Here is a 15,085-nt window from a genome sequence, read left to right as displayed (position 1 = left end):
GATGGTGTAATTAAAAAAAAAGTTATGCTATGGCTTGTGTTTTCTGAAGTACTGACCTGAGTAATTGTGCTTGTATCTTTTCCTCTTCAGAGACATTACCACCCCACAGTGCAGAGATTTGCAACTCACCTGATTGCTGGAGCACCTTCTGAAGGCTCTGAAGCTCTCAAACCTGAGTTGAGCCGTAGGTAATGTTTCACATTGCACTGCTTTCTTTTTATGTTGGAGAGAGAGAGAGACAGAGAGAGAGAGAGGAGAGAGAGAGAGAGAGAGAGAGAGAGAGAGAGAGAGAGAGAGAGAGAGAGAGAGAGAGAGAGAGAGAGAGAGAGAGAGAGAGAGAGAGAGAGAGAGAGAGAGAGAGAGAGAGAGAGAGAGAGAGAGAGAGAGAGAGAGAGAGAGAGAGAGAGAGAGAGAGAGAGAGAGAGAGAGAGAGAGAGAGAGAGAGAGAGAGAGAGAGAGAGAGAGAGAGAGAGAGAGAGAGAGAGAGAGAGAGAGAGAGAGAGAGAGAGAGAGAGAGAGAGAGAGGAGGGAGAGGAGAGAGAGAGAGAGAGAGAGAGAAGATGAGATGTTAGGGGAAGGCAAAAGATGGCAGGAGCGAGGAAGGGAAGGGAGCTGAGGTAGGGAAAAGGATTTGAGTGCGACGGGGAGGCAGGTCTGACTCCCAGGTGGGCATGGACAGACACAGTAACTGTGCCGGGCAGTTCAACGGTCACAAAACGGTCGCAGAAACCAGTGCTGTCCAGTGGCCTTGAGTGAGGTCTGGGAGTGACCGAATTCAATTGGAGAAAACTGGCAGAGAGTAGTGAAGGGGAAAGGGGAGAGAGAGAGAGAGGGAGAGAGAACTGAAAGGAGTGGGAGAGGGGAGAGAGGTAGAGGGTAGAAGTGTACCTTAATGCCCAATCAGTGGTGTTCGCAGAGGCCAGTAATGACAAGCGAGTCCAAAAGTTTTACGTGCGAGGTCCCTTGAAGTAAGAGCTGGGTTTTGGCACCATCTGATAGGTAGAGAGCGGGCGGGAGCGAGTGGGTGGATGGAGGAAGGCACCGAGGCACAGATGGAATTCTCAGCGGGATACAGATTTATTTCACTCGGGGCACCTTTCCCTCGGGGAAGGGAAAGATGTCAGCTCACAGGTTGTGAGCTGGGACTTTATATATGGGGGGCTTTAGGGTGTGGAAGGGGGGCATGTTTGGGGGAGAAATCAGGGAGGGGGAAGCAGGAAAAGCAGGTAGGATTAGGGTCTGGAAGTGTTTACTTTTTCCTCTTAAGATAAGAGGAAATCTGCTTATCTTATCTTTGGAGGTGAGAGGAAAGGCAGGCTGCTTCTCAGCAGAGTTTGTTCTTCTTGACCTCAAAGGTCAAGGTGCTTATCAGCTAAGTTCCCTTTTCCAGGCTCCAAAGTCTATAGGTCCCTGTTGGGGAGGGGGGGGCTGCTATTTGGAACCCTAACAGTATCCAGAGCAGAAAACCGAGAGCTCACGTCCAGAGAGAGTGAAGCTGCAAGTGGGGCAAGGCTGTGACCTGTCCACCCCCACCTCACCTCTGCCAGTGCCTTGCTTCCTTCAACAAGGCTGCATCTCCTAAAACTCCAAAATCAGCTTCATCCACTGGGGCAAAGTATTCAAACCACCACAGTAATTTAATATAAATCTTCAATTTAGCAAAATTCACTCAACAAGAAATTGAAAAACAAAGCAGACATGATTATTAATAAAAACGAAGCTGTGGTTAAAATAGCCAAAAGTGCTGCTGAGATGGCTCAGTGGGTAAAGGCACTTGCTACAAAGCCTGATGAGCTGAGTTCCATCCCCAGGACACCTGATGCAAGGAGAGGACTGAATTCCTCAGGTTTCCCTCTGATCTCCACACACACATTATGGCACATGTGTGCCACCCCCCAAATAAATAAATGTAGTTAAGAAAATTTATGGGTGGGTGGAAGCTTAACTTGGGACAGAGGAAGGAGGGTAATACAGAGGGAGAGGAAGGAGAGACAAATTATGCCAAGGATGTTTGAAAAAACATAGGGAAACATTATTTTGTAAGCATACTTAATATATATGTAATACACACACATGTGCATGCACACACACACACATATATTTCACATGGAGTTATGACACGGGGTGGTAGTGCTTCCCCCAAGAAATATAGACTGTCTAGCAAATCCCCAATGCCAAAAATCCCTTGGAGTTATTGGTCAGGGTAGTCAAAGAGATTCCCCAAACCATAGGCTATTGCTATTGCCCTTGGTTGCTTCTCAGAACTTGAAGGTAAGACCCTATTGCTGAGAACCCCATACACTTCAGACACAGAACTTGGAGGAATTGAGCTGGAACTTGCCTGGAAGCCTCCTCCCTGAGGACTATTTCTCACAGTATAATAAGGTGCTATTCAAACTACCAAGGGAGAAAAGCAATCAAACCCATCTATCTGTAAAGCCTATGAACTACAACGTTGACTGGCCTGGCAAAATATCCTTAATGGTGTAATAGTGGCACTTTTATCTTGGGGGTAACCAGCATCTATCTAATTGGACTTAAGGCTCAGTCAATATGAGGGAATTCATGCCTGGTACTATAATCATATCAAAATACCTGTGGTTGGAGAGATCATAGACCCTAGAAGAGAACCTACTGCTGCTGTTTCCCTAAAGCAATACAATTCCTAATTGTATTCTAAAAACTTACTCTTAAATCCACAGATAGGTTCAGCTCTCACAATACTAAGGGAAATCTGCCAGGCAGGGATCTCTGTGAGTTCAAGGCCAGCCTGGTCTACATAGTGAGCTCCAGGCCAGCTGGGGTTACAGGGAGACCCTGCCTCAAAAAAAAAATAAAATAAAATCTAAGTTAATATGTTCATGTATAGGGAAGGCTTATTAATGTAATGGTATCAAAACTTATTACCTTCATTTAGAGATTTTAATGAAATCCCAGCTGACATTCCAAATAGGACCAAGGATAGCCAAGAAAATAGGAAAGCCACAATATGCCCTACCAGAGTTTGAGAAATTAAGACAATGCAGAGAAAAATAGATCAATGAATTATAATATATAGAGTCCAGAAACAAACCTAAACATCAGTTGAAACTTGATATATGAACAGTGTAAAAATGAGGAATTATTTAATAAATGTTCCTGAAATCACTGGTTATCCACATGGAAAACCAAAATTACATCTTAACCATGAACTGTTTACAAAAACTCAAAGTGATTTAAAAAAAATTAACCAAGCATTTGGGAGGCAGAGGCAGAGGCAGGGGGATCTTTATGAGATTAAGGCCAGCCTGGTCTACATAGTGAGTTCTAGGCCAACTGGGCCTACAGGGTGACCCTGTCTCGAAAAGGCCAAAAAAAAATCTAATTACATCTTATTTATTTTTGTGTGGTCATGCATGCTATGACACGCATGTGGAGGTCAGAGAACAATTTGTAGGAGTTGCTTCTTTCCTTCCACCAGGTGGGTTCCAGGAATCAAACTAAGGTTACCAGGCTTGGCATCAGGCACCTTAATCCACTGAGCTATCTCGCTGGCTCCTAAGTGATTTCATTACCTAAATATGACAAATACTTACAAACTTTGGAAGATAACATAATGAAACATTTTTTATGACCTTTAGGAAAATTTTCAAAAAATATAAATTGATAAGGTAAAAATCTTGGTAAATTTTATTACATCAGAAAATGTAAACTTGTATATGAGGAAATAAATCATAAACAAACTGCAAAAAAATCCCCACAACCTGCCAACCAGGAAAGACATTTGCAATATGCTTGCTCCTACCTCAGACTTTTTGTGATGCTGGGGATGGAACCTAGGGCCTTGCACATCCCAAGTACAATACCTTTGACACTTCTTTTGCATAGAACAATCTACATCCAAATGTGCATTGGATCTCCAGTATAATCTATATCCAAATAAGCATTTGACTTTCTCCTTCCATTCAGTGATGTCTCTGTCCAAATGTCATCTTCTTAGAGAATCCTTCCTTGTCTAGCTTGTTGGTAACGCCTCTCTCACTTCACTTTCTTCCTTTGCTTTGTCTTCATAGCACTTACAGAGTGCTAGCTGTCTGTATCTGTTTGCTCTTTTATTTATTGCCTCCGCTCCATTAGAATTCATTCTCTTTGAAAGGCAGGGACTTTGTTTTTCTGGATACCATATCCTTTGGTTCTCAAATGTCTGGCACATAGCATATACTAATGAAATAAATACCTGTTGAGCGAATGAGTACATGAATATAAATGATAATGATTAGTGTTCAGAATATGTAGCGTCTACATCAATTAAAAACTAACAAGTGGCTCAAGAGGAAAATTGTCAAGGGCTATGAACAAGCTGTTCACAGAAGAAATCTGAAGGGACAATAAAATATGGAAACATTTAATATAATTTGTCATCAGGAAAATGGAAAATTAAATAATAATGACTGCTTCATACCCACGAGATTGGTAAAAATTAAAACCTGATAGCCGGGTGTGGTGGTGCACGCCTGTAGTCCCAGCACTTGGGAGGCAGAGGCAGGCCAATCTCTGTGAGTTCAAGGCCAGCCTGGTCTACATAGTGAGTTCCAGGACAGCTGGGGCTTACAGGGAGACCCTGCTTCAAAAAAAAAAAATTAAAACCTGATAATGCTAGCTTTCAGTAAGGACTTTGGGGAAAAGAGAACTGTTCACTGTTAGTTGGAGCATATATTGACACATCTATCACAGAGAAGAATTTGGTAGCATCTAATAAAGTTGAAATTAGATATACTTTATAAAACCCAGAAATTGTGCTTCTAAGGCTGTGTGTAATGCACATGCCTGTAGTCCCAGCTGTTGGGAGGCAGATGCAGAAGGAGCGTGAGTTTGAAGCCAGCCTGGGCTACATAGTGAGTTTTGGGCCAGCTTGTATTATAGGGTGAGATTCTGTTTCAAAACAAAACAAAATGGAAATTCTTCCAGGCAAAGATGATGGAGGTATTTTTTTTTTCATATTTGAGTCAAGAGATTACTCAGGATTACTCTGCATTGTTTATACTGGCAAACAGCTGTCTAGAACCCAAATGCAAAGCTTTAATAGGATAGAAAAAGGAAAGCAGGCTAGATTCAGATGGTGGGATACTATGTAGAAGTAAAAAGGAATAAATTTTGTATAACTATACACATGATGTGGAAAATTCATAAACACATTGGGCAAGAAAAGAAAATTACAGAATACATGCTGTTTTCCATTTGGTAACAGAGCAAACAGCATTCAGGAGGCAGAGGCAGGAAAATCGTCAGTTCAAAAACAAAAGATAAACAGATCTGGGATGTATCTCAGTGGTAGAGTATCTGTCTAGCATGAGTAAAGCCCTGGGTTTAATCCCTATCACTATGAATTTATTATTCCTTTTATGTGTGCTTGGAATGATTCATTTCAAAAAGTGTTATTAGGTCAGTATCATGTATTGGTGTGCATGTGTGTGTGTGCCTATGTCTGTGTGCATGTACATACATGCATGCGTGCATGTGAGTGTGTGTGTGGGGGGTGTAAAGAGTTTAATTATAGCCAGGTGTGGTAGAATACACACCCTAACCCTTGAGGGGCTGTGGCAGAAGTGACTTTGAGGCCAGGAAAGGCTACTTAGACTCTGTCTCAAGATTAAATAAGTAAATACATACATAAAATTCTAAAAATAAAGAGCTTAAGCAGTTTGGCATTGCTATTTTCCCATTCTTGTGATCTCTTCTTTCTGTCACACTATCCCAGATTTAGTGTTATCTTTTTTTCTTTTTTCTTTCTTCCTCTCTCTCTCTCTCTCTCTCTCTCTCTCTCTCTCTCTCTTGAGACAGGGTCTCCCTGTAGCCCTAGATGGCCTGGAACTTGCTATGTAGACCAGGGTGGCCTTGAACTCACAGAGATCCACCTGTGTCTGCCTCCTAAGTGCTGGGACTAAAGGCACACGCCACCACACCCAGCTCTGGATTTAGTGTTATTTTCTAAACAGGGATTACACAGTTCTTGAATTTGAAATTTAGCTTAACTTGAGACAGGGGTAAGAAATTGTGCTGTAGTTTGGCGAGATGGCCAGTGGGTAAAGGTGCTTGCCACCAAACCTGAAGACCTGAGTTTGATTCCTGGCACCCACATGGTGGAAGAAGAAACCGACTCCCACAAGTTGTCCTCTGATCTCCACATGTGTATGCTGTGGCATTCATGTACACATACACACACACACACACACACACACACACACACACACACTAAATAATGTAAAGAAAAATGAAAACGTGCTGTAAAGGACCAGATAACAATTATTTTCAGCTTTGTGGGCCATATGGGCTCTATTGCAATCACTCATGAGTACCGTTGTACAGTAAAGCAGTGTGGTGTAGAATTCTAAGATAATTTCCCAGATTCCTGGTCCCCGACCTGCACTTTATTTCCATTATTTAATCAAACACTACTCTAGGCATTTTGGAGGTGTAACTAAATTCCAAATCAACCGACTTTAAGATAGGGACATTACCCTTGGTAGGTTTGATGCAGTTAAGTGAGTCTTCAAAGGGAATCAAGCTCTCTCTTTCTCCCAGGAAGAGAGATTCAAAATGTTAAAGAGGTTTAAAGATGATGAAAGGGGCAGATGGCAAAGAAGATATAGGTAGTCTTGAAGAGTTGAGTCCTGGGTTCAGCCATGGGCTGATGTCCCACATGAGATTGGGCATCTCATTCATACCAGTACAAGGAGATACGTTCTGGAAATAGCTATGTGAGCTTCCAAGAGGATTTGAGAGCATGCTGGTTCATGCCTGTAATTCCAGGATTTGGGAGACTGAGACAATATGATTGCTGATTTGAGGATCTATTGCACTATAAAGTAGACACTGTCTCAAAAAAGAAAAAGAAAAGGAAGGAATGAAAAAAGGAAAAGAAAGGAAGAAGGAAATAAAGGAAAAGGAAGAAAGGTACTTTGAGACTAAGATGAGATGGCTGCCCAGGCCCAACCAACACTTTGAGTGCAAGTGAGACCTGATGAGACCTTGGGTCAAGGGCTCTGCTAATTTCTGCTCAGACCTACAGATGCTGTGAAATAATAAACTTATGTTGTACTAAGCATTTAGTTGTGATAAACTGTTACACAGTAGAAAGTGGATATAAACAGGCACCAACAATACATAAATGAATGAGTAAAGAGAGGCTATGTGCCAATAAAACTTGATTTATATGTGGACACTGAAATTTGAATTTCATGTAATTTCTATGTGTCATAAAATATCTATCTTCTCCCCCTGAATCATTTAAATATATAAAGTCATTTTTTAGCACATGGGCTATACAAAAAACAGTGGTAGACTGAATTCAGCCCATGAGTTATATTAATAGTTTCACAACTCCTGATCTAAGAGTTGGTGCATTTTTTTTTGTCAAACTGGTAATGAACTTCTGAGAAATGTTCAAGTCCCACAGGAATTTGGAGATGGGTCTTTCAAACATTGTTTTCAGGGTTTGAAAGGAGTTACAGGTAAATTATCTTCACATAGCACTGTAAGCATCACAATGTTTTCCAAACACTTGATACTTTTATGACTGTTGGTACTGAGGACTGAACCCAGAGCTTACACAGGCTTAGTATGAGCTCTCCCACTAAAATACCCCCCTGTCCTTCACAATACACTCAAAAATACTTTTCTCTAATGATCTAAATCTCTTTTAAATATCAAATATAAACCATAGTATAAATCTTTAGTTTATACACCAATTTACAGCACTCAAAGAGGCTCAAAGGAACATTGCCAACTGTAATAAAAATATTATAGTTATTTATTTTGTATTCCCCAAGGAAATAGTCTTGATTCTTTTGATTGTATGATCCTAATGAGGTAATAAATTTGCATGGCCTTTCTTAAGACATTAATTATTATGGATGTTGTTATCATCATCTGGTAATTTGCATTTCCCAAATACCTGGTGTAGCATGCATTAATTTTGATCATAGAAGGAAATTGCTAAATCAGGAATTTAGAAGGCTGTGGTTAAACTTTCTTTAATTGGAAGTGGACATATAGAAGTAGGTAGGACCCTTGGAAACAACAGTTCAACAGCAAAAGGTGGACACATGTCTCTGGGAGACTAGGAAGTCCGTGATGGATGAACCTGGAGCTTTATTACCAATAAGAACAGCAGTCCATCCCCCTGCCTTGTTCCTGCCTCCCCACTCTTACTTCTCACATTAGTCCACATATTTTGTAAACATATTAATAGAAATTTAGATGCCTGGCTTATTCATTTAACATAATCAACTCTAATTCATTTTTATGCAAATGGCATGATTTTGCTCTTCTTTAGGACTGAATAAAATTATATTGCTGTATGTATATGTAGTGATAGGTACCTATGTTGATTCCATAACTTGGTTATTGTGAATAGTGGAGCAATAAACATGGGTGTGCAAATATCTCTGTGGAACATTGACTTAGATTTCTTTTGGTATATATCCAGGAGAGGTAAACCAGATTATATATATGTTAATTCTATTGTTAGTTTTTTAAAGGATTTATTTTTATGTGTATGTGTATATGAGTGTCTACCATGTCTGTGTGGGTGCCTGAAGATTCCAAAAGACAGCATTGGCTCTTCTGGAGCTGGAGTTCCAGGCAGTTGTAAGCCACTTGGTATGGGTGCTGGGAACGGAACTTGGGTCCTCTAGAAGAGCATTAAGTGCTTTTAACTACTGAGCCGTCTCTCCAGCTAGTGTTGTTCACAATGGTTGAGCTCTCATTCTTAACTCTGCACCTACCTTCTTGTCATTGTCCCCTTCTTTCCAACCACATATGATTGCACTGTGTAGAACCCTTCCTGAATGCCCTTGTAAGCCTGCCTTCCCTGACAGAGTCCTATACTTCAGAATCACCCCTTAGACTCTGTTACAGTGATGAACAGTTAAAGAAACTAACTGGTTTTATGAACAGGGCCTCCCAGAGGGCCTCAGGTCTATTTGTAAAAGGGTCTAGAGGTTGTTTCTCTCATTTGAGGATCCAGAAACTTTATCTTGTTGGCTTCATTAGGAGTCCTTGGGTCTAGAGATGGACTGATCCTAAGTAAATTTATAAGCAGTTTCTTCCTAATATGGAATATTATTTGGCAAAATTAACACTGAGAAATATCCCTGCCAGAACATTGAGACTAGAGAACAATATTAGGAAGGATTAGGAACTCAGAGCCCTGCCAAAATCTGTTACTGAGAGCCTAATGCCTATGATCTGGATCCTGGCTTCCCTACACCAAAGTAACCAGGGCAAATGGCTTGTATCAGGATTTCCCCCTGAAAGCTCAAGGTAGCAGAGCAGATGCTATGTGAAAGGCCAAAGCTGTATCAGAAAAGCCAACATCAGGAATCAAGTCCATGGTAGAACACTTACCTACTGTGTTAGTTACTTTACTCATTGCTGTGACAAAAGATCTGATAAGGGGACTGGAGACATGGCTCAGAGGTTAAGAACACTTGCTCTTCTTCCAGAGGACACAAGTTCGGTTCCTAGCATTCACACGGCAGCTAACCACCACTCCAGTTCCAGGGGATCCAACACCCTCTTGTGGCCTCTGTGGGCATTACATGCATGTGGTGCACTTACATACATGCAGGCAAAAACTAATACACATATAATAAAAACAATAAATAAAGTATTAAAAAAGCACCTGATGAGAAGCAACTTAAATGAAGAAGGGTTTGTTTTGGTATACTGTTTGAGGGTGTAGTTCATCATGGTGGAGAAGGCATGGTAGCAGGAGTATGAGGCAGCTGGTCACATTTTGCTTCTACAGTCAGGAAGTAGAGAGCTATGAATGCTCATGTGCATCTTGATTCTATTTATTCATTCCAGGACGCTAGCCCATGGGATGGGTCCACCCACATTCAGAGTGGGTCTTTGCTCCATGGTTAAACTTGCCTGGAAATGCCCTCACAGGCACACACACAGCTGTAGAGGTGTGTCTTCTTGGTGCTTCTAAATACAGTCAAATTGACAATCAGTATTAAACATTACATCATATATGAGGCCCTGAGTTTGATCCCCAGTAACACACACACACACACACACACACACACACACACACACACACACATTGAATCCAAAAAGGGAATGTGAACAGGGAAGATGGAACTCTGTATCTCAGAGAGATGTGGGCAGGCGAATGGACAAGACATGGAGTACTCAGTTCTTGGCTCAATCTGAATCTTGCCTTAACTCCTCAGGCTTGGACCTCTACCAGTCATGTAGTGATTCAGCTTCTAATTGTTTGCTTTGACTTGATCTTTAGCATTTTGGCAGCCAGTGCTGCCTCTGGTAGAAGTTTCACACCAGAGTAGGCTCTGGGCCTATGTGTCTTAATCCTTCTTAGGAAGGGAGGAATCATATATTTAGCCCCATGTCACAGTAGCTAAAAATATCTGTTGAGGGACTGGAGAGATACTCAGGGGTTAAGAGCACTGGCTGCTCTTGCAGAGGACTTGGGTTCAATTCCCAGTACCCACATGGAGGCTAGCAATCATCTGTAACTCCAGTTCCAGGGGAATCTGATGCCCTCCTCTAACCTCTGCAGGCATTGCATGACACAGGTGCACTTACGTACATGCAGACAATACACTCATACACATAAAATAAAAAAATAAAATGTACATTTTTTAAATAACAAAAAGAATATCTTGATTTTGGAACTGGAGAGATGACTCATTGGTTAGGACTGCCTACTGCTCTTGCAGAGAACCCAGTTCAGTTTCCAGCACCCACATCAGGTGGCTCACAACTGCCTATAACACCAGCTCAAGGGCATCCAATGCCCTCTTCTGGCTTCCTTAGGCACTGCACTTATGTGCACATATACATAGATACACATACACACAAGGAAGTAAAAATAAAATAAAATCTTTAAAAAGAATATCAGGTGATCTAAATTTACATTTCTGTGCCTGAATTGTGGGTCAGATTGAACATTGTTTCTTATGTTTGCTAGCCATATAACTTATCCTCTGTGATTTATCAATTTTTGTCCTTTGCCAATTTGCTTACCTTTTAAAATATTTAATTTATTTTTTATTTTATGTGTATGAATGTATTGCCTGTATGTATGATGTCGTGCAATGCCCACGGAGGCCAGAAGAGGGCGTTAGATCCCCTGGAACTGGAGTTATGGACAGTTGTTAGCCACCATGTGGGTGCTGGGAACTGAACCTAGGTCCCCTGCAAGAGGAGCCAGTGCTCTTAACTGCTGAGCCATCTGTTCAGCCCCTTGCTTACCTTGCCTATTTGACCTTGTTTAATTGATTTATAATAGTCCTTTGTGGATCACTGTTAGTCAGCTTCTTATCACTGTGGCAAAATAACCCAAGATAATCAGCTTATGAGAATGAAAGATTGCCTAATAGTTGCAGAGGGTTCAGCACAATCGTTTGGTTCTATTGCTCTGGGGCCTATGATGAGGCATTTTGGCAGGGAATGTACAATGGAGTAAACCTGCTTTCCTCATGGCAGGCTGGAAGGAGAGAAAGCAAGAAACAGGGATGAGGAAGAGAAAGAGAGACACAGAGAGAGAGACAGAGAGAGAGACAGCATGCCGTGGTCTTAATAGCCCCTTCAAGGACATACCACAAATGACCTAACTGCCTTCCATGAGGTTCCACATCTTTTTGGGGGGAGTATTTTTTGAAACAGGGTCTCCCTGTAACCCCAGCTGGCCTGGAACTCACTATGTAGATCAAGCCAGCCTTGAACTCATAGATCTGCCTGCCTCTGCCTCCCCAGTGCTGGGACTAAAGGCATGTACCACCACGTCCAGCGAGGTGCCGCATCTTAATAGTTCCACCAACTCCCAATACTGCCAAAAGATTGTGACCAAGCATTTAGCATATAGGTTTGTAGGGGACAATCAGGTCCAAACCATAACTTCCAATATTAGTAATTTTCTTTTCATATTTGTTATTAATATTTCCCAAGTTTTATTCCTTAAAATTTGTTTTTATTTCATGTGTGTGAGTGATTTGCCTGAGTGTATGTAAGTGCACCTGTGTGCGCAATGCCCAAGGAACCAGAAGAGGATGTTGGATCTCCTGGAACTGGAGTTTTGGACAGTTGTTAGCAGCCATATGGGTGCTGGCAACTGAACCTAGGTTCTCTGCAAGAGCAGCCAGTCTCTTAACTGCTGAGCCATCTCTCCAGCCCCCCTTTAGCTTTATGATGCATTTTAACTGTTGACAAGTTTAAAATTTTTCCATGGCCATGTATTTAAAGTCTTCCTTTTTGGAGTCTAGATTCCAAATAATTCTCCTTTATTTTACGTTACTTAGTAATTTATCTTTAAATTGAAATTTCACCTCCAGATGGAACATATTTTTTTGGGAACATATTTTTGTATGGGCAATAGGTATCCAGCTTTGTGTTTCTTCAAGGCCAGTACATCAAGGATCTTTAGCTATCAGTAAGGAACTAACTCAAATAGCTTGCTCGGAACAGAAGAGTGTATATTATGAGACTATGAACTTCCTGGAACTCCAGGTCTAGGATGATGCTTAATTTCCAAAAAAAGCTGGTGCCTGAGAAGGAAGTGGTGGCAGGAATGCAGAGTTGTTTCTTTCCAGGCCTTGCCTCTGTTGCACGTGGAGTACTGACTTTATTCCTCCCTGTGAATTGGCTTTCTTTGCCCCTTGGTCCTGTTGGTAGAGGATGTCCATATCACAATTCACCAACTGAAGTTTTAGGTTTCTCCCTGTTCCCACGATGACAACCCTTCAGAAAGGAAGAGACTCTAATTTGCCTAGCTTGGACCAGGAGTTCGGCTCTGATCTGACCAGCATAGCCTAGGGAACAGAAATTGCTTAATGTATACATGATGGTTGTCCAGGCTTCCCTGATAGGTGAAATCTTCTAGGAGGAACCATTGGGATACATGTACTATATACTATTTATCCCAGTGTCATTTGTCTGTGTGTATGTATACATATTCATCTTTGTATGAGTGTCCGCATGTGTGCATGTGGAGGTCAGAGGCCAATCTTGAGAGTCATTCCTCAGGCACCGTTCGACTTCTTTCTTGAGTAAGCATCTCTCACTAGGACCCAGGTTTTACTGAATTGACTAGACTACTGGCCAGTGAATGCTGGGGATACTCCTGTTTCTGCCTCCCCAGCCCTAGGACTGCAAGTTCATGCCACATGGAGTCTAAGGATCAAAATCAGGTACCTGTGCAATCCAAGAACTTTACCAACTCAGCTATCTCTTCAGCTCCAGTATATCCCCATTAATTGTCTATTCCACTCTCTCTGATGACTTTCCCACAATGGATTAATAATGGCAGGTGAACAGGGCTCAATTCTTAATGGATATCACAGAACCCAAATGACACTGTTTCCACATATACAGTTTACTACAGGACAAAGGTAAAGTGAGGGGTCTGGATAGACCAGGTGTGATGTTCAAGTGACCTGCTCTATAAATGCCATAGCAGGAGACACTTTCTCATTTGGATCAAAACCTGGAGAAATGTCCACAGAATACCTCAGAACTAGGCCATTCAAAATGGAGTCTCGGTTGTTTTAAAAAACATTTTGCCAGCTACATAGGCAGATTCTGGCTTCAGCATTAGAGCCCTTAATGGGTAAGTAGCACACTGACACCAGGTGCAAGTCAGTAATCTCATTAATGTCTGTACACAAGGATGACAAGCTGGTATGAATCACCACAAGACCTGTGGTAACCAAGCAACATCACTAATCAATGTTTCAACACTTACTTTCTCCTCAAGCCTCTGTATCTGCTCCTGTACCATCACTGTTGGTTGCTTATGCTGTTTCCCATTTCACTGAGAAAATAGGATCAATTTCCGCTTATTACTCTTCTGTTTTCAGAGCTTAGTGCATTTTATGATAATTACATGAAGTTCTTCGTCTCTCCCTTCAGAGAATTTCTTTCTGAAATCTTTGTGGGATTGTGTTGGAGTTCTACATGAATTTGTGGGAATTAATACCATTATCATCTCGAATCTCCCCATTTAAGATTACGATCTGTCATTAACTGCACATGATGACGTTCCTATGTTCCTATAGTCCTAACTACTAGGAGACTGATACAGCACATCATTTGAGCATAGGAGTTTGTGGTCAGCTTGGAAAACATAGTGAGATCTTTGTCACAATAACCACAAACCAACCATCAAGATTAGGTCTATAAGATGTGTATTTGTGAAGACTTGTTTTATGCCCTATAATAGTTTCATAGTTTTCTTTACAAAGCTCCTTATGTATATTTCTTATTTAGTCCTAGATGTTTGAGAAGGCTTATTGGTCTTATGAATAGGATAATTCTATCAAAAATTCTGGCTGATTATCAGTTTTATATGATAGTCTTGTAACCATCCATTTCTGATATGGATGAATGAAACAAATGAAGTGGAACACATTGTTTTGCCATGCACTTCTGTGTCACATCGCTCGTGTGGAGCTCAGGAGACTTGTGCGAGTCCGTTTTCTCTTTCTGGCATGTGGATCCTGGAGATTGCATTCAGCTTTTCAGCCTTGGTGACACGTGCCCTCACCCACTGAGCCAGCTTACCAGTTCTATTTCTGTATTTTGATATTTTAATGGTATTACTCTTTCTTGTGATCTGAAAAACTTTGTAAACTTTTATTTGATTTTCCTTGGTTTGGATACATAATGAATTCAAAATTTATCTCTTGAACACCTGAAAGACTTTGGGAAAACAAACACTGAGAACTCTATTGTATGAGAAATTGACTTTTTTTTTTTGAGTTGACATCTTAATCACTTTAAAAAAAAAAAGAAATTTACTTGAGCAATTTAGTTCATGTCAAAATTCTCTTGTGTAAGCTTTTAGATTAAAAGAAAGTTCAAGGCTGGAGAGATGGCTCAGCAGTTAAAAACACCGGGTGCTCTTGCAGAGGACCTGGGTTCGAGTCTCAGCACCACATGATGGCTAACAACCATAGGTTGCTCCAGTTCCAGGGGATCTGACACCCTCTTCTGACCTCTGCGGGCACTGCATGACATGGGTGTGCCTACCTACATGCAGGTGCATAAAAATAAATAAATAAAATATTAAAAAGACATT

General features: G+C 41.2%; 1 protein-coding gene and 1 pseudogene across 1 annotated transcript in view; one reads left to right on the top strand and one right to left on the bottom strand.

Moving 5' to 3' along the window:
• LOC103743126 overlaps positions 1 to 13,786 on the bottom strand; it is an 18,702-nt pseudogene extending 4,916 nt beyond the window's left edge.
• The window catches only part of LOC103742847 (A-kinase anchor protein 17B), a 224,411-nt gene that overhangs the window by 73,650 nt on the left and 135,676 nt on the right, over positions 1 to 15,085 (top strand). The window lies entirely within an intron of this gene.

Source organism: Nannospalax galili, unplaced genomic scaffold (assembly GCF_000622305.1).
Source record: "Nannospalax galili isolate Female #2095 unplaced genomic scaffold, S.galili_v1.0 scaffold311, whole genome shotgun sequence".
NCBI classification, from domain to species: Eukaryota; Metazoa; Chordata; class Mammalia; order Rodentia; family Spalacidae; genus Nannospalax; species Nannospalax galili.
This window is presented reverse-complemented; position numbering and strand designations above follow the sequence as displayed.